Genomic DNA, 26622 nt, shown 5'->3' on the forward strand with positions numbered 1-26622 from the left:
TGTTATTTGAGGCACCTGGGTGGCTCAGTCATTAAGCATCTGACTTTGGCTCAGGTCCTGATCTCACGATTCATGAGTCCCACATCAGGTGAGCTCAAGCCCCGCTTTGGGCAAAAACAGGAGCCTCACTTCACATGAGCCCTGCTTCTCTCTCTGCCTCTCTCTTTCTGCCCCTCACAGGACACACACTCTCTCTCTCTCTCTGTCCCTCACTCACTTGCCTTGTGCCCTCTCTCTCTCTCTCTCTAAAAAAAAAAAAAAAAAAAGTAATTTGTTGGGGCACCTGGGTAGCTCAGTTGTTTGAGCAACCAACTCGATTTCAGCTCAGGTCATGATCCCAGGGTTGTGGAATCAAGCCCCCCATCCAGCTCTGCCTGAACATGGAACCTGCTTAAGATTCTCTCTCTCTCCCTCCCCTCCTCTGCCTCTCTCCCCTACTCTCTCTCTCTATATATATAGAATAAAATTTTTAACAAACATAATTAGTGGATTTATTTTCTCATTCCAAATATTTATTTTCACCTCTAATTATGTACCCATAATCTTATATTCTTTATCTTTTTTTTTTTTTTAAAGTAAGCCTGACTTAGTTCAACCTTGTGGAACTTTCTATACTTCTATTTTTTTAATTTTTTTTAATGTTTATTTATTTTTGAGACAGAGAGAGACAGAGCATGAACAGGGGAGGGTCAGAGAGAGGGAGACACAGAATCTGAAACAGGCTCCAGGCTCTGAGCTGTCAGCACAAAGCCCGACGCAGGGCTCGAACTCACGGACGGTGAGATCATGACCTGAGCCAAAGTCGGCCGCTTAACCGACTGAGCCACCCAGGCGCCCCTATATTCTTTTTCTTTAAAAAGCTGCTGTTGTTAAGCATCTCAAGTACTGATGGAATAATTTAGCCTGCCTCATACTTTTAGTATCACTGTACTAAAGATCTATTTAAAGATCTCTCTTCTCAGGGCACCTGGGTGGCTCAGTCAGTTGAGGTTCCAACTCGATTTTGGCTCAGGTCATGATCTCACAGTTCGTGGGATGGAGCCCCATCTGACAGTGCAAAGCCTGCTTGGAATTCTCTCTCTCCCTCTCTTTCTGCCCCTCCTCCACTCATTCTCTCTAAATAAATCAGTAAACAAACAAACAAATAAATAAATAACTCTCCTCTCATCACAGATTTTGAGTTTTCACCACCAGGTATACCATAACAAGGCATGGGTCAAATTTCAGTGGAATTTTACTTAGAACATTTATTTCTTAAAATCTTTTTTACCCAGAGGGAAAAAAAACGGTAAAAAAAACCGATGAAATGGAAAAGAACGTTGCATGGATAGGTGTTACATATATAGAAAAATAGAGATTCATTTGCAATGACATTATCTGTTTAAGCAAGATGGAGTACAGGTAAACAGTAAGAATGTAATCAAAAATAGTTCCCCAAGAACCACTGGTGAAGATGGTTGATAGAAAACAGGAGAACATGAAATCAAAGAGAAGAAAATAGGGCACCTAGGTGGCTCAGTTGATTAAGCATCTGACGCTTGATTTTGGCTCAGGTCATGAACTCACATTTTGTGAGTTCGAGCCCCGCATCGGGCTCTGCACTGATAGTGTGGAGCCTGCTTGGGATTCTCTCTCTCCCTCCTCTCTGCCCTTCCACCACATACATGCTCTCTCACTCTCTCTCAAAAATAAATAAATAAACATTAAAAGAGAGAGAGAGAGAAATGGTTAAAAAACAGCCAAAAGCAATTCTTCAAAATGTTAACATAGAAGTAAGTACCATATAACCAGCAATTTCACCCCTAGGTATATACCCGGGAAAAATGAAGACACATGTTCACATAGCATTATTCGTAATTGTCAAAAAATGAAAGCCACCCAAATGTCTATCAGTTGATGAATGGATAAATAAAAGGTATGGGGGGGTGGTGGGGAGGTGCAACAGATAAAGATTAAGAGATATAAACTTTCAGTTATAAAATAGTCACGAAAAGTACAGTACAAGAAAGCAATAATACTGTAATAATGACATATGATGACAAATGATGATTACACTCATCATCGTGAGCAATACTGTATAGAACTGTTGAGTAAATACATTGCATGCCTGAAATTAATATAACTATGTTAATTATACTTAAACTGTTTTAAATTGGATAAATCAATAAAAATAAATAATAGAATGTGGTATATTCATATTCATACAATGGAATATTATTCAGCAATAAAGAGGAATGAGCTATTCATACACACTACCATGTGGATAAATCCTGAATATTCTAGGCTAAGTGAAAGAAGCCAGTCACAAAAGACCATATATTGTATGACTGTATTTATTTGAAATGTCCAGAATAAGTCAATCAATAGAAACATAAAGCAGTCAGTGGTTGCCTAGCACTGGAGTTGCAGAGTAGGGAATGGGAATTGACTGCTAATGGGTTTGGAGTTTCTTTATGGGCTGACAAAAGCGTTCTAAAATTAGATTGAGATGATGGCTACAAAACCTTGTGAACATACTAGAAAACACTGAATTGTATAGTGTAAATGGGTAAATTGTATGGTATGTTCATTATATCTCAATAAAGCTGTCAAAAAAAAAAAAAAAAGCCAAGGTCAGAACATATATAAGTCAAAGTACAAGCTAGATTTTAAGGGAATGTCACTTAAAATAATAATAATAATTAGTTTCTACTTGTTAAGTGTCCACTACGTGTGAGGCACTATGTTAAGCATATTACATTTTACCATTGACTCTTGAGCAACACGAGTTTGAACTGCACAGATCCACTTATATGTGGATTTTTTTTGTATAAACACAGTACTATAAGTATTTTCCCTTCCTTATGATTTTCTTGATAACATTTTCTTTTCTCTAGCTTACTTTATTATAAGAATTCATCTGTAATATATATGCCATACAAAATATATGTTAATCGACTATTTATCAGTAAGGCTTTTTTGGTCAACAGTAGGCTAGTAGCAGTTAAGTTTGGGGGAGTCAAAAGTTACATATGGATTTTTTACTGCGCAGGGGTCAGTGTCCCTAACCCCGAAGTTTGTTTAAGAGTCAATTATTTCTAATCTTTTCAGTAGTTCTAAAAGGTAACTTATAATGTTAAATGTTGTATAAATTAAACAGATGAAGGAACTGAGAAACAGGAAGGATAACATGCCCAATTACACACAGCTAATCAGTACCAGAGCCAGGATACCAAACCAGGCCTGTGACTCCAAAGGTCTTTGACCCTAATACTCTTTGGCTATCTTAGAAATAAGCCCATGAACCTTGTATCAATAACCTAGTTCCATATCCTCTTGCACAATTAATAGTCTGTGATACAAAGGACACCTCCTTTAACATTTAAACTCAAGCCTGCTCAGGGCACCAGGTGTTCCATTCTGATCACACCAGCTATGTTCATCACCACTGTTCTCAGCCAAACTTTGGACCTAATTAAGTACTAGAATCTCCTCAACCAAAAACTCTGAGATCAAAATTACAATAAACTAAAGGGTAGCTCCTCAGGTATCACATGGTGTTAAGAATCAAAGAATGGGAAGGGAATATTTATTCAGAGCTATTTTGTGCCAAATTACTAAACTATGATCAGAGGTATTATGATCTGGGGTAAATGGTTAAAATGAAACTCCCCTCCCACCTCTACCCCAAATCCCCTCTAGTGTTTGTGTTTCTCTTCAGTGAACAGTAATTTGATATTCTATGAGTAACCGTGGTCTCCCCTAAGAGTTGTAGAGACCTGGTATTGATCACCAGCAAGGAATGGGTCTTCTCTCATATATAGCCATATGCTGGCAAGATAAAGAATCCCTATGTCCTCTGAGCCTCCTCCCATGGGTTGAGAGCAATCTGGATATGCTGCTGGAGGCACTCCAGGTAGAAGAGTTAGAGACGGCTTCTGCCACTGAAAGGCAGGTATATGTGTTAGGGTCAAGAAGGGAGGTATTCCGATAGAAGAGCACAAGTTGAAAAGGAGTTTTATCTTGTGAACCAGATTATATCAAAGTGTACCTCCGTGTTTATTTCCTTTTGGTATCTCCTCGCCTCTAGTAAAGTACTAAATGTTCCAGCCTGGTCTCAGCTGTGTACTACAGGAGTATTAAGAGAAGACTTCACCTTTGGGACAGAAAATTAAAGAGAAAGGAACAGTCCCTGAGGTCAGCAAGGCATTTCTCAAGATAAATCTTGAATCTTTGGGAACAAAAGTCCCTACTGTGAGCTCTAATTATTCCACCACATGTGCAGAATGTCCTTCTAAAGCCAACTCTGGAGGTTCTGGGCTTTTATTCATTATAAAAGAAAGGTTTTTTCCTATCAGAAACAATCTTACTGTAAACTCAGGTCTATCTGATTCCAAAACCCCTCTCTTTATTGACTGCTACATCACACTGCCTCTGAAACGCTATTAATACAAAACTGTTCAGCAAGAGTATGAGAGAGAATCATTTAAGAAAGGAAGAGGAAGGAAGAAAGGGAGGGTATAATAAGGAAGAAGAAAACGGGAAAGAGGAAGGGATTTCACCAAAGCAATAAAAACTCATTATGAATTGAATGTCAAAGATGGATTTATAATTAATATATGCACCGAGTTAGCATATATGGAGAGTATTACCTGATATATAGCTAGCGTTTGATATGTGTTAATTCCCTTCCTTAGGAACAAAGACAAGAGCCAACTAGAAAAGTACTGTCTTAAGTTTTGACTTTTGAATAAGTTCAAGTATAATGATATTAGAACAGATATCAATAACAATAACAATAACAAAGAAGTCTGTACTTTCTCAATGAAAAATTAGTCCAGGTAAAAAGAACCCAGAATTGAATTGGAGTGACTATAAAGTTAGACATCAGTTTGCTGTTTAAACGAAAAGAGGAACACACTCTCTCACTTCTCCAATATGTTTAAATGCAAAAATATATGCAAATTAATGAGTTGGTTAAACTTCACAATCATTTTCTTTTTTATTTACTTTAACCCATTAATGTATATCTTATTGTATCTGCTAAAAGTCGCAAAGATTCAAGGCAGTTCAGATTTCAGGTGGCTTGTGTGCAAGCTCCCCTGCAAAAATACCCTCTCAACGAAAATCAGCCAAACCCCTTCCTGTTTTTCAACCTCGTATGTTTACTTTCACATCTGCTGCAAAAGATAAAAGCAACAATGGGGACATCAACCACATGATCACGTCCTACCAACCCGGAAATGAAGCTATGAAGCCAGAGTTGCTGTGAAATGGGTCTTTAGAAAACTCACACTTAGGCTTAAAAATTTTATAGAAGTCTGAATCAAATGCAAAGATCACCACTAGACACACATAAAATCCTGTAGAGCTAAATTACATTTATTTTTATATAATAATCATAGATACATGTAGATACCCAATTTAAGTAGAAAAAAGATATGGATCAAGAAGCAAAAATTATTCTCCTTAACTATAGATCATTTCCCATCTCTATGAGGCCATATTTTATCGAGGGGAAAAGGAACTAACACTGAGTATCTGTAGGCACACAATAATGTTTGTTTTTCTTTGTTATTACTATGTAATGTGGGTATCATCCTCACTTTACAGAAGAGGAATCTAAGGCATGGAAAAGTACTTTCACAAGAGCATAATCATTAAATCATTACCTTTGATAGAAGGCCTGTATCCAGATCTCTTTCCCCGCTTGCTCATGCATATACTGAGTAAGCAAAGGTGCAGCAGTAAAGAATGTGGCTTTGAAGACCATTTTCACTTGCTAATCGTCTAACTTTGTACAAGCTACTTAACTTTTTAACCTGCTCCTTGAAATGTAAAATGGGATTATAATCATACCTGCTGCATAAGGGGATGTGGTGAGATTTAAATGAAAAAATAATGGCTAGCATTTATCTGGTGCCAATGTTCTAACTACATATATTAACTCATTTAATCATAATCTGTAAAAGGTACAGAGATTTTTATCATCCCCATGTTATATAATGAGTATTGAGGTGGGGTGCCTGGGTGGCTCAGTCGGTTGAGTGTCCGACTTCACTCAGGTCATGATCTCATGGCTCATGAGTTCAAGCCCTGCGTCGGGCTCTGTGCTGATAGCTCAGAGCCTGGAGCCTGCTTCCAATTCTGTCTCCCTCTCTGCCCCTAACCCACTGGCATTCTGTCTGGGTCTCTCTCAAAAATAAATAAACATTAAAAAAAAAATTTAATGAGTATTGAGGTACCAAAATTAAGTAACTTGCCCACGGTCACCAAGCAAAGAGTGACACAACTAGAATTTAAAACCCAGGCATCCAAGTGCTGGAGCTCACTCTTCAACACCTATGTCATATCTATAAAGCACACAACACAGAGCTCACTCAGTTCATATAGGTCATCAACAAACACTAGCATTATTTTATCTCACATATAATACCACTTAGTAAATAGTTGCTTGAAATGTATGAAATCAAGTAGAAGAGCGAGAATTTTAATCCAGGTTTTCCTCTGTGCTTTTCCCATAACTACATGTCTTTCCATGACACAGTGCCTCTATTCTTAAGTTTTTTGTACATGTCCAGTCATTTCTACTAACACTAGATCATTAAACTTCCTTAAGACAAGAGTCACGTCTTCTACATTTTTGTGATTACATTACACCCACAGGGTCCTGCTCATTGTGCATAATCAATTAATATGCATTAAATGATCATGCCATTTCTCTGCTCAAAATCCTCCCACGAATTCCCATCTCAGAAAAAAACGCAAAGCCTATAGCATAGCCAACAAGGTACTACATGCACATCCCTTCTCTTACCTACAACCTTTCTGAACTAAATTCCTACTATTTTCTCCTAGATCATTTTGATCCTGCCCCACTGGCTTACTTAACATTTCTCAAACACACCAAACATGCTTAACCTTTGTACCTATTGTTCTTCTGCCTGGAATGCTCTTCTCTAGATATCATTCTACTGCTTAAAAGTCACCTTACCAGACAGGTCACCTCTGACCACTCTCTCTACTATCTAAAATAGCCACCCCAGGGATGCCTAGGTGGCTCAGTCAGTTAAGCATCTGACTCTTGATCTCAGGGTCGTGAGTTCGAACCCCACGTTGAACTTGTGACCCCACACCCAGCGTGGAGCCTACTTAAAAATATAAAATAAAATAAAATATCCACCCCATCTCCCTCACTCTTTAACCCTTTATCCTGCTTTCCCTGATCCTCACGAAAGTCTTATACTTTACCCCTGATTTGTATACTTATTATTTGTTCTCTCCCACTAAAAGGTAAGCTCCAAAAGAAAAGACATGTCTACTTTATTCACTGCATGTCCCAGTGCAATTAGGACAGTGCCTGGTAAATAGCAGATGACCAATAAAAATGTATTAAATTAATAAATGGTAGATGTATTAGTATCTATTGTACAACAAATTACCCCCAAAACCGGGCACCTGGCAGGCTCCATCAGTGGAACATGTGGCTCTTGATCTTGGGATTATGAGTTCAAGCTCCACATTGGTTGTAAAGATTACTTAAAAATAAAATCTTAAAAAAAAATTACCCCCAAAACTTGGTGGCTTAAAACAACAAACTTTTGTTTGTTTATTTTTAAATGTGTATTTTTAAGAAAGCGCGAGCACACACACAAAAGTGGGGGAGGGGCAGAGAGAGAGGGGAACAGAGGATCTGAAGGGTGCTCTGTGCTGACAGCAGAAGAAACTGACTCAGGGCTCGAACTCATGAACCATGAGATCATGGCCTGAGCTGAAGGTGGACACTTAACAGAGAGAGAGAGAGAGAGAGAGAGAGAGCCATCCAGGTGCCCCAAAACAACAAACATTTATTATTTTAGTTTATATGGATCAAGAATCCAAGCACGGCTTAGCTAGATGCCTTTGGCTCAGGGTCTCTCTCGACACTGCAGTCAAGTGTCAACCATGTTTGCATTCCTCTCAAGGCTCAACTCCCGCCTGAAGAATCTGCTTCCAAGCTCACTCACATGGCTGTTATCAGGCCTCAGAAGATCTGCCTCCAGGGGCGCCTGGGTGGCTCAATCAGTTAACCATCCTGTTAAGCATCCGACTCTTGATTTCAGCTCAGGAGCCTGCTTGGATTCTCTCTCCTTTTTTCTGCCCCTCCCTGGCTCTCTCACTCTCAGTCTCTCAAAATAAATAAATAAACATTTTTTTTTTAAAGTTCCCTTTAAAAAAAAAAAAAAAAAAAAGGAAGATCTGCTTCCAAGCTCACTTACATTGTTGCTGACAGACTTGGTTTCTTACCATGTGGGCTTCTCTACAGGCTGCCTGTACATCTTAGGATATGGCAGCTGGTGATCCAAATGACAGGAAGAGAGCCAGAAAGTGCCCAAGATGAGAGGTCCCAAGACAAAAGCCAAAGCCTTTCTCAACCTAATTTTGGAGGTGACATCCCACCACTTGTGCTATATTCTATTCATTAGAAGTTAAGTCACCAGGTCCAGGCCACATTCAAGAGGAAGAGATTACACAAGGGCATGAATACCAGGAGGCAGAAATCACTGGACACCATCTTCGAGCCTGCCTACCACCGTAGGCATAAGAAAAGTCTAAAAACCAAACAAAACAGAAACACCTTGCCCTTTGGCCACCTGATATATTCTATAGTATATTTATTTATAGATGATGTTATGATATTTGCAATCATTCACCCCAATGCTAGTCTTTTCAATTACATAAAACATCAAAGGGAGTACTTAATTACTGAATATTTCTTGTTAAGCAGTGTTCATTATGGTCATATTAGAGACAATACAACTAGCAAGAATAAGTCAACAAAAATAGCACCTGGAAAAAAGGAATCATTGGATGAATCTTGCTAAGAAGATGACATTGGATTTGATATTGGTTGATATTATAGAAAGATTGTTAATTTTCTTAGGTATAATAATAGCATTATAATTATGTAGGATAATATCTTTATTCCTAGGCTATGCATACCAAAGTGTTTAGGAGTAAAGGGTCATGATATCTGTAACTTACTTTCCAAGAAAATATCACACACACACACACACACACACACACACACACACACACACACACACACAGAAAGGCAATCAGAAGCAGTCAGAATTACAACCCAAGTCTTAAATCTTAATTACCCTGGGAATTCACATTCTCACTACACCTCTATACGTCTAGTGTGTCCCCTATGTTATGTCTCTAGCTACTGTACTATGCAATATCTGTGTTTGAGGTGATGAGGATGAAATGACAGGATACTGACACTCTGTCCCTCAGAAGCTGGCAATCTCATTGGGGAATAGCAGTTTTATATACAATATAAAACAAAACACAACAAATCTGATACATAACAAATAAACGCTGCACAAGTTTAGAAAAGGATACCAATAAGCCTTCAGAGAATAAGATATCTTTGAAACCTCTTTCTTCTAACAGGTTTCTTATTCTTGGCATCCCTTCCGTTAAGTACTTCTCCTTTATTTTATCTACTTGGCAACAACCAACTGATTATTTCCTACATTTTAACAAAATTATCTGGAGACCATCTAAAAATAAAATACATGTTTGCCTGTTTAGAACACAGGACATGATTTTTAAAATAAAATGCTATTTACATTTTCACTGGAAAAAAACACTAACTACACTATGTGGATTTTCTTGCCTTCAAAAGCAACTATGTTATTTCAAGAGTTGAGGATGCCAGAAAGCTTGAAGATTTAAAAATAACCTCACAAAGAGCTCATTTCCAACAGCAGATGGAAAGAAATTACTCTAAAGACACACATGTGGGAGGGCATATATACAACATCATATGACACCATGCAAAAGGTTTATATAATTACATAATACCATCAAGATTATCAGGACTCACAGGTAGTAAGTTAGGAACACTGTCAATTCTCTGAATCATTAAAAAAATTGATAAAAGGGCAAGAAATGGCAAGTGGGGGGGGGGAGTGCCTTCACTTTTAAGATCCCTTCCATGAGTCCCTATTGCATACTGAAATAGTTGGCAGGTAAAATATGAGGGCTTAAATTGTTGGAGCTCTTGACAGTTCTGCCTGTGTCTATATGGTCAAAATTAGAGGGAAACATGAAATTCAACAACCTGTGCCAAGTGTATTATTAAAGTAAAAAACTTCTCACTTGAATATACATAGAAGTTCAAATTGGTAAATTAAAATACTTGATAAGGGCACCTGGGTGGCTCAGCCAGTTAAGCATCCAACTCTTGATATTGGCTCAGGTCAGGATCTCTCGGTCGTCAGATCAAGTCCAGCCCCTGTCAAGTTCTAACGCTGAGTTTGGAGCCTGCTTAGGATTCTCTCTCTCTCAAAATAAATAAACAAACATTAAAAAAAATACTTGACATACAAATTAAAATGGCAATTCTTGGGGCACCTGGGTAGCTCAGATGGTTAAGTGTCCCACTTTGGCTCAGGTCATGATCTGGCCATTGGAATTTGAGCTCCACGTGGGGCTCTAGGCTGACAGCTCAGAGCCTTGGAGCCTGCTTCAGATTTTGCGCCTCCCTCTCTCTCTGCCCCTCCGCTACTCACTCTGTCTCTCTCTCTCTCTCCCTCAAAAGTAAATCAACATTAAAAAAAAATTTAATGGCAATTCTTTATAAGATAATATACTCAAAGATTACTGTTAAGCTCTCATTGCGTTAAAATGATTCTAATAGTGGCGCCTGGGTGGCTCAGTCGGTTAAGCGTCCGGCTTTGTCTCAGGTCATGATCTCACGGTTGGTGAGTTCAAGCCCCGCATCTGGCTCTGTGCTGACAGCTCAGAGCCTGGAGCTTGCTTCAGATTCTGTGTCTCCTCCTCTCTCTGCCCCTCCCCTGCTCATGCTCTGTCTCTATCTCTCAAGAATAATAAATAAACTTTAATTTTTTTTAGAAAAATAAAAAAATAAAATGATTCTAATAGAGTTATCAGCATTAAGTAATAGCTGAATAGCAATCACAACTCAACCTTGACATAGTACTATATATATTCATAAATTACCCAAAGTATGCATTTCTATTTCACTTGTGGGTCACAGGCTTAAATTTAACCAATTCAAAATAACCCTATGCTTTCTTTTTTTTATTTATTTATTTTAAGAGAGATGGAGAGAGCACTAGCGGGAGAGGGGCACAGAGAAAGAGAATCCCAAGCAGACTCTGCACCAGCAGCCCAGAGTCTGACGTGGGGCTCGAACCCACAAAACTATGAGATCACGACCCTAGCGGAAACCAAGAGTCCAACATTCAACCAAATGAGCCACCCGGGCACCCCAAAATAACTCTATGTTTTAATGCTGTTAAATCACTGAGAATTATTCAAAACTTTTATAATTTTTTATGACTTAATGCAGATATTATCAAAATAGAATATAAAAGTTTTCTGTATGAATATTAACGTAGAAAGTATCTCAACCTCTATGTTGTATCCAGTCCACAATTCAGACGTATAGAGAGCCTACCAAAAGTCGGTTTAGATAAGGACACTTTTTATATTTTAATTTTTTTTAATGTGTATTTTTTAGAGATAGACAGATTGTGAGCAGGAGAGGGGCAGAGAGGGAGACACAGAATCCGAAGCAGGCTCCAGTGTCTGAGCTGTCAGCACAGAGCCCGACACAGGGCTCAAACTCACCAACTATGAGATCATGACCTGAGCCGAAGTTGGACGCCCAACTGACTGAGCCACCCAGGCACCCCTGGATAAGGACACTTTTTGTAGACGATGGAAGGTGCAAGAAACAGGCAGTCTGCATTTATAAATCAAAATTAACTTCAACTTCAAGAGTATACATTATACACTATTTTATCTTAGTATTTCCAACTACTTCCAAAAAGAAACAGGTGTTCCTGTCCCTATTAATAGATAGTATTATTAGATAATAGAATTTTACAGAAACTTTGAATATAGAATAGAATTAGATAATATTAATAGAGTTGCTGCTTCTACTGCTTCTTCCAATCTTATTTACCAATATAAATAGTCATTGTTCCTATCTATTCCATCAGATAATCTTGCCTTTTCCTACCCACTCTGCCAAGATTACTTTAACCCTACCCAAGGCTCCACTCCACATAGCTCAGAAACAATTTTAATTTCTACAGAGATTTCCCCGAGAGTTGAGAAGGATAGAAGAGGGCCTAGATTAATTTGGTGGCAGTGACCCAAAGAACCCTCAGCCATGAAAGGGAGAGAGTCATAAACAATCACAGTTTAATCCATATGGATTTATTCTGGAGATAATTAAGAGATAACTGCAATATGAGAACTGGTCTTAAGAAGTGCAATAACAAAATAATAAATAATAAAATAAACATGATGCCAGAATGGCTCTGGAATTTTCATATATAGGGGACTTTTAGGGATAGCATATTTACTTAGGGCAACTTTGAAGGATGCTGATAAAAATTAGGGGGTAGGGTATATTAAAGTGTCTCCAAGTCATTCATTGAATTGTACTGGCCACGCACTATATTGGGATTTTGCTTTTCTTTAAAGTCCAAAGAGCTACCCAGTTTATTTTCAAATACTTCAAGGTGAATACAATCCCATTTAACAAAAATAATTAACAAAAATAAGTACAAACAGACTTTCATCATAGTCAGATTCTCTCATTAAACTTTCCTAAAACCAACATGTGAAGTAGCATCAGTGAGGCAGCTAATTCTAAATAAGATCAGCACTCAAAATAAAATATCAAAGTTCTCCTTTCTAACGCCTCCAGTTTCTAAATACTGTTCATTGCTATAGCTTCTTTAATCTTTCTCACTGTATATTCATTTTTTGGCCGCAGAGTAAATCAAAATACTAATTTAACCCAGTGTGTACAACAGATTATTTGTTATACTGCATTTTACTGAACATACCATAAATCCACTCATAAAAAGGACATAATCACAGACTTTCAACAAACTTAAATAAAAAGCAAAAATTAACAAATATATTTGGAATCTGGCTTTTCGCCAACTAAATGCTATTTTAAATATTATGAATCAATTACCTTCTAATAATTCTGGATTCTCTACATAAATAAGGCCCAAACCTGATAAATTCAGAGGCCTCTTTTAAATGTTTTTAAGTTTCATCATTGGGAGTGCTTGAGAAAAAAGCAAAGATGTCATTAGAAAAAAGCTCTTAAAATTATTGCTTAGCTCACAAAATAAGGTGATTCCATTCTCAAGCAATAGAGGAAAAAATAAGTTCTTTAGAAGTAGAGATGAATCTGAATCTGAATTTGCCATGTGACCAATCACAAATTTGATAAGGCTCTTGGAAAAATACACTGGCAGCACTTGGGCTGGACAGCTTCTTAGATAACAGGGAAACAGATTGTGGCCTAACCGTATGCTCCTCTTGATTTCAGAACAAAATTCGGCGGCCATGGCCACTGATACACCAAAGTTATAAAATCAGATCACCAATATTAAATTGGATTTGGACATTCAGAAAACAATATATGCAAGCCCTATCACTCACATCACAAATTATAGACCTATGTCTTATTTAGATACATTTTTTAATGTTTATTCATTTATTTTTGAGCAGAGAGACAAAGTACGTGCACCAGCAGGGGAGGGCCAGAGAGAGAGAGAGAGAGAGAGGGAGACACAGAATCTGAAGCAGGCTCCAGGCTCTGAGCTGTCAACACAGAGCCCAACGCGGGGCTCAAACCCATGAACCATGAGATCGTGACCTGAGCCTAACCAACTGAGCCACCCAGGTGCCCCTAGACCATATATTTTAAATTACAATCTATGGGTACACATATCAAAGTACCTGCAGAGAATTCAAGAATCCTGTGACTTTTAGGCAACTCTTCTGATGGACTTAACTGTGAAGCTTTCTTAGCAAAAGTAGGCAGTAACCACTATAAGCACACCATGTCCCATATTATTATGAATTTGTTTAAAATTAAGAGCATAAAAACTGAATAATGGGATAGAAGGCTAGCTCTGTAATTTCCAAAAATGTTAAATTCAAGCTGCACACGAGAAAACATCACACTGGTGAACTTTAAGTGTAGGGTACAAACCTGACAAAAGAGAATAACAGGAAAAAATATATAGGTCATACCTCAAGAAATACCACAACCATTTTTTTCAGAGGAGACAGGAATCATTTAAAATCATTTGTTAATTTAGATATTAGCTTAGAAGTGTTTCATAAGGAAAAAAAGGGATAAGATGAAAGCACTTTTAAATATGCAAAGAAGAAAATTTGTGTATTATTTTGCTAATATCATATAAATTGTTATGTTATTTCATATTTTATTTTGAGGATAAGCCTACTTTAAAAAATAGGTTTGTTCAACGTATCTTCTACTTGACCACCACAATTATGATTTAAGTGCTTAACAAACATTAAGGAAATGCTGACCCTTAGACCACCAAGAAAGAGAAGAGAGAGATGCATAAAGCAAGCAGAGACCTACCTAAAAGATGGGTCTATTAGCTTAGATTAGCTTAGTCTATTTATAGTAGCTTAGTCTATTTGCTGACAGCCAGAATTTCCAAGCATTAAACTTAAACTTATGGAAGCCTAAGTAGTTTTCCCAATCCATCATCGGCCATCATCTATTTACTAGTAAGGGCTGCACATATCAATGGGACACTTAGGACCTAAATCCTTTTAACAAACACCAGTTAAAGAAAACTCCATCAAGTTCCTTCCATATATGGAACTTTCCCCCCATACTTCAAATTACTAAGATATGGAGCATTTTTAAGGTAAAAGACTTTGAAAACAGTCAGGAAGAATATATATGACAAGCATAGATGGAACCGCATGGCCAAAGGGAAAGCACGAGTTATTACTGAACAGTTCTTCTTGGTTGAAAAATACAAGTAATAAAGAGAATAAAGGTGGAAAGGTAGACTGGGGACTTACCGATGAGATATTTGCTATAAAACACTGGTATAAATGTTGGGAGAATTTTGGCAAGGCCTAAAAATTAAAAACATTATTTCTAAGCCTGAATTCAATTATATAAGGGAAGAAAGTGTAGAAGAGAGAGAAATCAGAAGGTTAGCACGCTGAGCTTGGGTCTGTCGGTGAGTTCACTTTTAACAGTGGCAAAGATACACCCTACTTTGGCTTCCCCAGAGATATGAATAACTCCTGTTCTTTACTTTAATTATAAGTTTCTTGTAGAAAGCACTCTGAATTTGTATCTTGATGCCAAGCAATCAGATGTTCAGTTGTATCCACTTTTTTATCTGTCATTTATTGAGTGCTGACTGCCAGCACCGCTATGTACTCTACGTGGATTATAACACCCCAAGAAACTATTTTACAAAGCCAAAAACTGTACAGCTGGCAAAGAACTTACGATGTTTCCAATTTACAGAAAAGGGAAATGAAGAGTACATCAAGTTTCCATGAAAAGTAAGGGGGCCTATAATAATCTGCTTGATTAAAAGCATAAGCAAACTGAATTTTTTGCCAGGATTGAGAATACAGAAAACAGTAGTGAGTAACAGCATGTATAGTATATCCTCAAGAGGAGCATAAATCTCTCTATAATAAAATCCAAGACACAAGACATAACCATTTCTTGCAATTTTCCCTAAAAACAGCAAGAACAAAATAGCAGCTGTGAAATCACCCGGACTACTAAAAAAAGGCTCAGCATCTCTTAAAACACACACAGACACGCACACACACACACACACACACACACACACACCCCTATCTCCTAATCAGCAGTACATGCCAAAAACGACAAGTCCCCACAGACTAGACATTTCTGGTAGGGCACAGTTAGGGGAACAACAGGATGACAGTGGCTATCATGTGGCCAGAAACGAATCCGTCAGCAATTTGCTGCACGTGAGATCACTTTCTCTCCAGAGAACGCCGGTTCCTGGGGACGAGGAACCCGGTCGGGCAGGCCCCCCGCCCGGAACAATCGCCGGGTGGTGCAGCTCGAAGGGCGAGCCTACATCCAGCCTCCCCACAGGTAGAAGCAGCCCAGCAAGCAGGAGGAAATATTTCCAAGTCGACAGATGCAGGAACTGAAAAAGGAGGTCACGATGCTGAGAGAATAGATTTAACCCTTTGGTTCCCTGGGAACCGCGAAGACCACGGGGAGCGAGCGCGGCAGAGCCCCCCGGGGTCGGGGGATTCTTTGAACGAGGCGGGTGTCTCCGGCGGGAAGGTCTCCCAGTCCTCGCAGGGCTCCCTCCAGCCCTCAGATCGTGCCAGACTTCTCCAGACAGCCCAGCCACCCCGTCACGAAGAAACTGCTCTGCGGCTGCACCCAACACCTTCACTACCCGGAACCCGCAATCCTCCTCCATTTGGTTTCCTTCCAAGGCTCCTGCCCGCGGACAGTGATTGGCAGACCTCGTCAAAAACGGACCCCAAGCCCAACTTTGCAACGCTCCCTCCGCGCAGCCCCCGCCTCCTTCTCCTCAGGCCGGCCGTGTCTGGGCTCCAGCCCCTCAGCCTCTGGCGCGCGGAGGCCCCGGAACCCGCGCCCCCGGCCCGGGGCCTGCGGGGGGCTGCAGACAAAGAGGCTGCGGCGCCGCCGCGGCCGCCCGGACCGTCCCCTCGGGGACGGCTCCGCGCCCCCCAACCCCGCTCTCGCGCCGCCGCCGCCTCGCCTCACCGGTGGCCCGGGGGCCCGGGCTCCCGAGCCCGCCGCTGCAGCCGCCCGACGAACAATAGCAGGAGAAGGCGCCGGCGCCGAGACTCGGGCCCTCTGCGGCTCGCGGGCCCGCCGGCTGCTGGCGGACTGACTGACTGACTAACCCACCGGCGGAGGGAGGGAGCGAGCGAGCGAGTGAACGAGCAGGCGGCCCCGGCGCGCGCCCTCCCGCCTTCCCTCCGTGAGGCGAGGCCGCCCGGCCCGCAGCCAGCCAGCCCGCGCGCGCCCCTCCCCCTCTGTTCGCCACAACATTGTAGTAAATTTCTATTGGTCGGCAACTGAGGGAGGGAGGGGGCCGGGCCCGCGGCCCGTCAGCCCATTGGCTGAGGCCAAGTTCTTGGCTCCTCTAGTTTCCCCCCTCCTCAAGGCCGGTAAGGGCAGGGGAGGGGAAGAAAAAGAGGGGGGGAAAGGCAAGGAGCTGGCCGCGTGTGCGCAAGCGCAAATGGAACTCGCTCTGGAGTCCCGGTGTTCCTGGCTCCTGCAGCACCCACGTGGGGAATGAGGTAGGTAGTGAACGGGACCGAGGTGAGGCCCTTTCCGCCCGGAGGAGGTCCAGGTAAGAGTCCGAGATTTGAAAGCCTCAAGGAAAAGCCGAGGCTGCCGTCAGGCTGCAGCAGCTGACTGCCTACTAACGCACCTCATGACCTTGGGTAAGTCACTCAGCTTTTCTGGGGCTCAGTTTACCCATCTACTAATTCGATGATCTCTAGGCGCCATTCCAAACCTGACATTCGTGCACCTCTCCTGACAGCTGTGTAAGGCCTGAAACGGACGCCGAATGTTGTGGCCATGCCAAGATTTCACCTGTCTTTTGCATTTAAGAGTCTCCTAACTCCACCCTGGCACCCTCAAAATCATAAAAACCTAGCTTCCGAGATCTGGGCTCCAGCTGAACTTAGGGTTGCTCTGACAATTGCCTGATGTGCCTTTATTTCCCTTCGGAAGTTTCAGAGGCCACTTGACCCTTCACACTCCCTGCCAGGCTGGTCTCTGAACAGGCTGGGACCCCACAGAGTAGAATGAAGGCTCATGTTTTAAGCACAGTCCCTAGATGGTAAGATAGGTTTTGGTATTCCCATTTTAGAGATGAAGAAACTGATGTAGAGAGGCTTAGACCTGCCAGGATAAGAAGCTGGGCAATCTGACATCAGAACCTTCCTATGCCAGCTTCACTGTCTCCTGGTATCTGATCACAGGCCCCTCCCATCCCAGCTCAGCCTCTAGAAACAGATACCTGCTGGGTTCAATTCTCAGCCTCCAGCCCTCCCTCATTGTTTGGACTTCTATGTGTCAGTTTCTAACCCCATAAAAGGGGATAATCATAGTTCCTACCTCATAAGAGTTATTATAAGAATTAAATCAGTTAAAATATGTAAAGGGCTTAGAATAATGCCCAGCTCATTGTAAGATCTACATAAGCGTTAATTATTGCTGCTATTTGGAGACCAAAATATGGACTGAGAGGTGTAGAGCGGGCTGACATAATACTATGTTTGTTAAGCTCTCAATTGTTGTCAACACTGAGCTGAGCACATTACATGAATTATCTGTCTTAAACATCCTAAGTGAACCACTTGAGGACTACCTGACTACCCTATCTAAACCAGCCTCCACCCACATACCCTTGCCCTGATTTTTAAAAAGAGTTTCTTTTTAAGTAATCTCTACACCCAACATGGGGTTCAAACTCACAACCCCAAGATCAAGAGTCACATGCTCCACCAACGGAGCCAGCCAGGCGCCCCCCGCTTTTTTTTTAAGATTTTATTTTTCACCTTGCCCTGCTTTAATTTGCTTCATAGCCTTTACTTCTTCCTGACTTTCTATATATTTAATTATTTATTGCTCCTCTCAATAAATGGTTGCAGTTTAGATCCACTAAACGGCAAGCTCCAAGAGGACAGGGATTTTGTCCCTCTTATTCATCTCCCAGAACAGTGCATACTCAATAAATATTTGATGAACAAGTGAACAGATTATCCCCATTTTATATATAAGGAAGCTGAAGCTTAGTAAGGTCAAGCGAATTGGCCAAGTTCATTCTGTGGACAAGAGGTGAAGCACCTATTTTTGAATATTCTGGTCCCCTGCCTCAGGTTCTCAGGTTAAGCCATACTTTTGATTCAAGGAGCTCTAGCCCTACCATGTCTGTGCCTCAGAGGCTTCCTTCATATGGACCTGGAAATCTGGTACCTGAAGATCAATCACCAGATGGCTCGCCATGACCACTATGTTATCCAGCAAATTCAGATTCATCAAAACCAATATTCTCTATGCCATGAAGTGCTAGCCAATGATACATCATATTTAAGGAAGCTTGTTTGGGTGAATGGAGTGTGTAGTATTTAGTAATCGTCACCCTGAAAAAAAAAAAAGTAGGAGTTTCAGGCTAGGAAAAAACAGCTACACTAAGGCAGGTGTAAACCACTCTTATATTCAGAGTGCTGTGCAAAACCTCAAAAAAACTGTTGGCACAGGCTTTAGAATATCAAAGACCAGGAGCGCCTGAGTGGCTCAGTGGGTTAATTTCAGCTCAGGTCACAATCTCACAGTTCATGAATTCGAGCCCCACATGGCTGAGCCTGCTTGGGATTCTCTGTCTCCCTCTCTCTCTGCCCTTTCCCTTCTTCCGTCTCCCTCCCCCACCCACACCCCCCCACCTCCCCTACCCCCCCCCCCACCCCCCCCCACCCCCGCCATCTCAAAAATAAACGTCTGGGAAAAAAAAAAAAAAAAAAAGAGTATCAGAGACCTGAATTCCAGTCTTCCTTTTTAATTCTCAGCCTGGACATGAAAGGACTTTCTAAAGTACTATGCATGCATGACTGGTTTTGTTATTAATTAGGTTATACACCATCACCTATTAGGCAAAGTGCTCAATCCCTGAGTGTAGCTGGGCCCCCCACATAGTAGGTAGTGGGGGGCTAAGTAATGCCCAATCTGAAGGCAGAGAAACTACCCATACCCATATGCCCATCTGCCCTCTAAAAAGACTCCTCCACAAACCAGACATCTAGTTCTAGTTCACCCTGCAGAGGCAACCCCTGGGTTCCAAGGGTAAAGGTCCCAAGCACCATCCCTGAGTCTAATTTTCTAGGCAGAAACTCAGCTCCCTCCCTGCCCACTCCATGCTCACATCTGGATGGCGGCTGTGCCATGCTCCAAGCCCCAGGTTGGGGTCTCCAGGGGCCATCTCTATCCCGCCTGCCAGCTGAGCCCGCCACTGCCTCCTCCACTACCCCTCCTGTTCCTTCCTAGGGAATACAGGCCCTGCTAGCTGCCTGTCAGCCCCTGGAGCGGTCAAGGGCACTAAGAAAAAAGAGAAAAAAGACGGCATGAAAGGGTCTTAATCCTTTCCCACTGCAAACTGGGCTCAAACACCAGCTGCACGGGAAAGGGTGAAATTAGATGGTGAAATTAGGTGGTGACCAGCGGGGAAGGCCAGGGAGGGTTATATGGGGCCTCCGATGACCTGGAAGAGATGAGATTGGGAGAGAGTGGGGGTAGCGTGGGGGAACAGTTGGAGTCCGAACCATTCCCAAATCTGGGACGTGGGCGGATTAGGGACACAGCTGGCCTTACGCCCCAGTGATAGGGCTCATGGAAAATATGTGTCTGTTGTGGGGGGTGGCTTAAGATGAAGAGGGCTTTTTGAAAAGCTGGGCCCACCAGGAAAGTGTTCTCATCAGTCACTATTGAATAAAAACCAATCCTTGTAACAAAAGTACATGAAGAATAGTTGTCTTTCCATTCTGCCCATGGTCATAACATTGCAGTTATTTAGACCTTTTAAATACAAATGGTAAACAAGCTATGATAAGGCAGGAAAATTACTATTCATACAATGGTATGACTTTGTAGGCAATTATTTTTAGTAGTAGTATTTGAATTGGTCGTAGAAAATATAGTTAAATAAGGGGCACCTGGCTGGCTCAGTCAGTGGAGTGTGAGACTCTCAATCTTAGGGTTGTGAGTTCGAGTCCCATGGTGGATGTAGAGATTTGGTAAAAATAAAATCTTCAAAAAAAAAAAAAAGGAAAAAAATATAGTTCAATAAAAAGAAAAAATTAAATCATCATAAACCATCAATCAGAAATAACCACCATCGGGATGCCTGGGTGGCCCAGCTGGTTAAGCATCTGAATCTTGATTTCAGTTCAGGTCAGGATCTCACAGTTTGTGGATTTGAGCCCTACCGCAGGCTCTACACTGAAGCCTGGAGACTGCTCGGGATTCTCTCCTCTCTCTCTGCACCTACCTCCACTTCTGCGCACACACACTCTCTCTCTCAAATATAAATAAATAAACATTAAAAAAAAAAAAGAAGAAGGGCACCTGGGTGGCTCAGTTGGTTAACATCTGACTTCAGCTCAGATCATGATCTCACGTCTGTGAGTTTGAGCCCTGTGTCAGGCTCCGTGCTGGCAGCTCAGAGCCTGGAGCCTGCTTTGGGTTCTGTGTCTCCCTCTCTCTCTGCCCCTCCCCCATTAGCATACTCGTGAGCACACACTCTCTCGCTCTCTCAAAAATAAACATTTAAAAAAATTTTTTTACTTAAAAAAAAAAAAGAAAGAACACCATCAATATTTTGGTGGGGGACTTCCCTTCTAGTACCTTTTGTTATACATATACTTTTTTATGTGTATTAAATTAAATCATATGAAATTGCTGATTTTATAAGTTAAAAATGATCAAATAGCAGCCATAGCGTATAGTTCAACCTAATGTGGTTTTTTGTGGGGTTGTTTTTTTTTTGTTTGTTTGTTTTTTTTGGTTTTTTGTTTGTTTTAGATCATACTGTTTTGGAACTGACTTTTTCACCTCATAATATACTGTATTGTGACATTTAACAGTGCTCTCAAGTGGATATACCATAATTTAGTTAAATCTAAATGTTGGGCATTTAGGTTATTTCCCATTTTAATCTTTTATACTCAATAAACATCCTTTTATCTAACCATACTCATGACTATTTTTTTTTAGGATACATTGACTGCAACATTTTTTTTTTTTTTTTAACTGTAGCACACAGGTCTGCCTGTTCTGGTCATTTTTTGAGATAAAGGCAAAGGAAATCAGCATATGCAGTAATTTTATACAATATCTTATCTTTTGTATTTGAGCAGGCTTTGACCTCTTTGACACAACCACTTTGCTTACAATAATTGCATTAAGCTCAGTCCTAACACAATAAGAACAAAAAATGTGATTGAAATACCTACATTGGAGTTGGCAAGTTATGTCCTTTTTGCTGTGGAGACACTCCAAGACACGAGCAGAAGGAAAGAAAGTTGAAAAGGTAAAAGAGGACTCAGTAGACGGCAGCTAAGATACTCCTCTAGGCCTCTAGATTCACAGAATCTTAGAACTGGATAGGCCCTTAGAGACCATCAAGCCCAAGCTGCTAACTTTTAAACAGATTGGGAAATGGGTACAGAAACTGGGAAGCACTTGTCCAAGGTCACACAGCAAAGAGTGGCAGAGCCCAAACTTGAATGCAAGGCTTCTGACCCTGGATTCTGTGGTTCCCTGCCTTCTTCTGAGCCCGCCTACTTTTCCCTTCCAAAGCTGCAATCCAGGCTCAATTCTACAGCCATAAAAACCTAGGAATGTCTAAGCTGGAAGGGCCCTTAGAGATCATTTATTTTTTTATTAAAAATAAATTTTTTTAAATGTTTATTTATTTTTGAGAGAGAGAGAGATGGAGCGAGCCAGGGAGGGTCAGAGAGAGAGGGAGACACAGAATCTGAAGCAGGCTCCAGGCTCTGAAATGTCAGCACAGAGCCCAATGCAGGGCTGGAACCCAGGAACCGTGAGATCACGACCTGAGCTGAAGTTGGACGCTTAACCAACTGAGCCACCCAGGCGCCCCTAGAAATCATTTATTAATAGAACTAATGATAACAGCATTTATTAGGTATTTACCATGCGCCAGGCACATAGTAAGTACTTTATATGCATTTATTGCATTAAGACTCACCGCAATCCTACAAAGTAATATTACCCTCAATTGCAGTTGAAAAAAACTACAGCCTAGAAATGTGAGGTGATTTTCACAACCTCACACAGCTTAAACTAGGCCCATCTGATGCCACTGTCCTCTGCTGTGTGCTGCTTTCATATCACTCTCAGAAGAGCAGTTTGGAAATGATATGAACGAGCAATACCAACATCTGTCCCAGGACTCCAAGAAAAGGCTGTTGTGACTACTTCTGACTACAGCCCTGGGACATTCAAGGAGGGACTCAAGGATCTGGCCTCCAGTGACCCTCCCCAAACCCCTTCTCTTGCCAGCTGGAATGAGTCTAATGGCCCTGATCCAGCAAAGCCTCCAGCTCACTCAAGTTTAACCCACTAATTCTCTCTCCCCGGGACCAGGTATCTTCTAGGTCTAGAGGGTTTCCCAAGAAACATGGGGAAAGACTCCGTGCCACCAGCTAGCCTGGCCCCTTCTAAACCTGTTAAAGTCAGCCTGGTGCAACCCTCACCTAGGAGAGGGCAAAGGAGGAGTTACAGGGAAGCAGGCAGGACTGAGCACCCCCTTCGTGTAGTCACTGGGGATCACGGAATAAATGAGATGGGTCCCCTGACAATAAGAACAATCGTCATTATCATCATCCCATAAATGGGTGATGGTAAGAAGTTAGAAGGCAGGCAGACCTGCGTTCAAAGCAAAGTTCCACCACTGAGATGCTACATGAGTCTAAGCAAGTCACTTCTGCCCTCTTCCTCATCTATAATATGGGGGAAACGTGTGCCAAACGCTGTGTACTAAGTACTTTTTATTGCAATATGTCACTGAACTGTCACAACAGTTCCTTGAAGAAAGCATGACTGTAATTCCCATTTTACAGGTGAGAAAGCAAAAAACTTACCCATGATCACCCAGCTAATAAGTGTCCAAGTTGAGATTCAGATCCACCTCTGCCTGGCTTTACTGCTAGTACGCTTCTTACAGTTTACAGATTGCCTGCATTTCCACAGTGGTCATTGTAGTAATGCCAGCAAAGATATACGGCTCACTCACCAGGTGCCTATGTACCTTACCCGCATTCTCTTAGTTGAGAATTTCCAGCTTTGGAAACTGAAGTCAGAGCTATGAGGCACTTTGCCCAATGTCATGTAGTTAGGGAGGGCTATAGTTGGGAAGCCAAGTTTGTCTGACTCCAGAACCCTATCCTTTGCCCACCATACTATCCTGCCTCTCTTTCCAGTGAGGCCAGGTAGATGTCTTTATCTCTGACAGATGAGAAAGCTGAGGCCTAGCAAGAGGTAGTGACGTGCCTGTAGTGACCTAACAATCAAGCAGCTAAGCAGGGACTTGAACGCAGGCTCCGGAGTGTTAAACCCAGGATTATTTCCTCCACCCATAATACTGTATCCTGACCATCAGAAAATGCCCCTGTCCACTGGATATTTAGAAAGCTTATACCCAGCTTCCCCAGGGGCAACAGGGAACCCCTGCTATACCAGGCCAGGCATAGAGAGCTAAGGGTGTGGAGGAGAAACTTTCAGGATACTACCTGCTGAAGACAGCGGTTGAGCTGGTAGCCCAGATGCCCCTAGCTTTGGACACCTCAGTCTTGGTCTGCCTAAGGGATGGACCCACAGCTGGGAAGGGGGGAGTTACAGAGGAAGCTGCCTGAGGCCTGGGCTTCCCTGACTGGCATAGCTTTCTGCTGTGATTTCTGCTGAAAAACAAAAAGCTCAATCCTCTGGGCCTATGTGCTAATTACCAATAATGACATAATAACCATTGTGGGCCCAACAGCCAAACAGCCCCAACTAGAAATTCTGCATAGCTCAGGCTCCGGAACAAAAGATTTGGGTACTCCAAATGAAACTGATGCCCTGGCAGAAAATGTCAGAAGCAAAGGGCTTTAGGGTTGACCCAGACAAAGTATTATCTGGCCAATGGAGAGGATGATGGCCACTGAATACAATTATTTACTGGGAATTATTTATCTGCACAGCATGGTGCCAGACCCAGAGAGAAGAGGCTTCATGTTTTCATTAATTCACTCCACAAATATTTATTTAGCACCTACTATGAGCCAAACACTTTTCTAGGTACACGGGAATAACACTGAACAAGACAGACAAAAATCACTGTCATCACTGAGCTTACCATTCCAATGCAGGGGATGGGGGGTGGGGGTGGGGGACAAACAATAAACAAATATTCCATAAAATATAGTATGTCAAAGGATGATAAGTGCTATGGAGAGAAAAAAGTAGGCCTGGAGGGAAGATAGAGAATGTTCGTGTTGTGGTAGGAAAGGGTGTTACCATTTTAAATATGATAGGAAGGTCCTTTCTAAGAAGGTGACATTTAAAACTTCTTAAAGGGGCAAAAAAATTAAAGGGGCACCTGGGTGGCTCAGTCGGTTGAGCGCCAACTTCAGCTCAGATCATGATCTCACAGTTCGTTGAGGTCAAGCCCCACATCCAGCTTGCTGCTGACAGCATGGAGCCCACTTCGGATCCTCTCTTCCCTCTCTCTTTGCCCCTCTCCCACTCATGCTTTCTCAAAAATAAATAAACATTTAAAAAGATAAAAATAAACAAAAAAATTAAGGACATGAGAGAGCAAGTCATGAAAGTATTTGGAGGTAGAGAGTTCCAGACTGAGTGAATAGCAAGTGCAAAGGCCCTGGGGTGGAAGTGTGCCTGGTATATTCAAGGACTTGCCTGAGATCATAGATCCAGTCATTAACAGGGCTGGGAGAAGAAAGGAACCATACACAGACTAATCACCCACTGTGTACCTGAACTCTCTTAAGCCTTAGGAAACTCTGGAGGTAAAGATCACCATCTCACAGATGAGGGAGTGAGACCCAAAGAAGAGAAGTAACTGATCCACATCCCACAGCTAGAATAGGCAGGTCTGTTTGGCCCCAGCCTGTTGGCGCCTCCCTGCTTCTCTTCTCTATGTCTTGCCCATGCAAATCCTAAGTATTTGTTGAGTTAATTAAAGAATGAACAAATTAATTTCTCAAGTCATGCCCTTCCAATGAACTGCTTGCTGACTGGCCTTCTTGTCTCTACTAATCATAGAATAACAACAACAATAATTCCAATGTGCTAGCTGTGGACTGAGTATTTTACCTGAATTACCTAATTCAGCCCCCCTTAGGTAATCTTAAGAGAAGGTGCTAATATTTTTCTCATTTTATTAGTAAGAAAACTAAAGCTCAGTGAGGTAGAACTCACTAGAGGTCCCACAGCTGGTAAGTGGTGAAGCTGGGATTTAAACCGAGGTCTGTCTGCTCCCAAATCCCTTCTTTTAATCCTATAATATTAGTAGAAACCTCTCACATCAATCCATCCCCTTCCTTTTATAAACCAGAAAACGGAGGCTCAGCAAGGGCAGGTGAAGAGCTAGGGAGGGGGGCAGCCCTCCAGCCCCCCCTCCGCCCCCCCCACCCCCCGTCTGGCCTCCCTCCTACTCCACCACATGGGGGCTGTGGACCAGGTTTTCTTTCCTGTGCCTGCCTGTTTGCCTGCCTGTTTCCCTGCCTCTGCAGAAGTCTTGTTGTCCTAGCTCCTTGAGGACGGTTGCAGGGAGCTTACACTCCACCTCTGCCCCCTCAGCCTTGGCCTGGGTAATGCAGGACCCTTCCTACTCTGCCTTCCCAAAGTGCTTGCAGTGGCATTAACCAGTGGCGGCTGCAGAAAGGAAACTGTCCCCGTGCGGCTCCTGGAAGAGAGACAGTGCAGGCTTGGCGCCAAGAGGGCAGAGGTGGGCTGGGGGCAGGGGCCAAAACCAGGCCGGGGGTGAGGCTAGAGTGTTCCAGCCAACCCGAAGAGGGGGGAACGGGGGAGGAGGGTAAAAGATCCTGAGCCTCTGGCTTTGAAACCAATTTACTGGGTGTCATTTGTTCAACCAGAAACTGTATCAAATACTTCAAGTCCCTAGACTGGGAAGAAACAGGACAGAAGAAGGTTCTGGACAGCATTTATAACAGCATTAATACTTC

General features: G+C 42.0%; 1 protein-coding gene across 20 annotated transcripts in view; it reads right to left on the reverse strand.

Annotated features, from left to right (window-relative positions):
- Nucleotides 1-26622, reverse strand: part of EPB41 (erythrocyte membrane protein band 4.1) — a 199172-nt gene that overhangs the window by 162780 nt on the left and 9770 nt on the right. For 3 of the 20 annotated variants that reach the window (XM_053898515.1, XM_053898481.1, XM_053898576.1), the window contains exon 1: nt 16604-16824. The exons of 2 other annotated variants lie outside the window; for them this stretch is intronic. The gene's annotated coding sequence lies outside the window, so the exon portion shown is untranslated. Of the gene's footprint in view, nt 1-16603; nt 16829-26622 lie in introns of those variants that run through there. 15 more of the 20 variants (XM_053898556.1, XM_053898578.1, XM_053898566.1 and 12 more) reach the window with 10 other exon arrangements.

The sequence above is a fragment of the Panthera pardus genome, unplaced genomic scaffold, assembly GCF_024362965.1.
Source record: "Panthera pardus isolate Hobbes unplaced genomic scaffold, ASM2436296v1 HiC_scaffold_11, whole genome shotgun sequence".
NCBI classification, from domain to species: domain Eukaryota; kingdom Metazoa; phylum Chordata; class Mammalia; order Carnivora; family Felidae; genus Panthera; species Panthera pardus.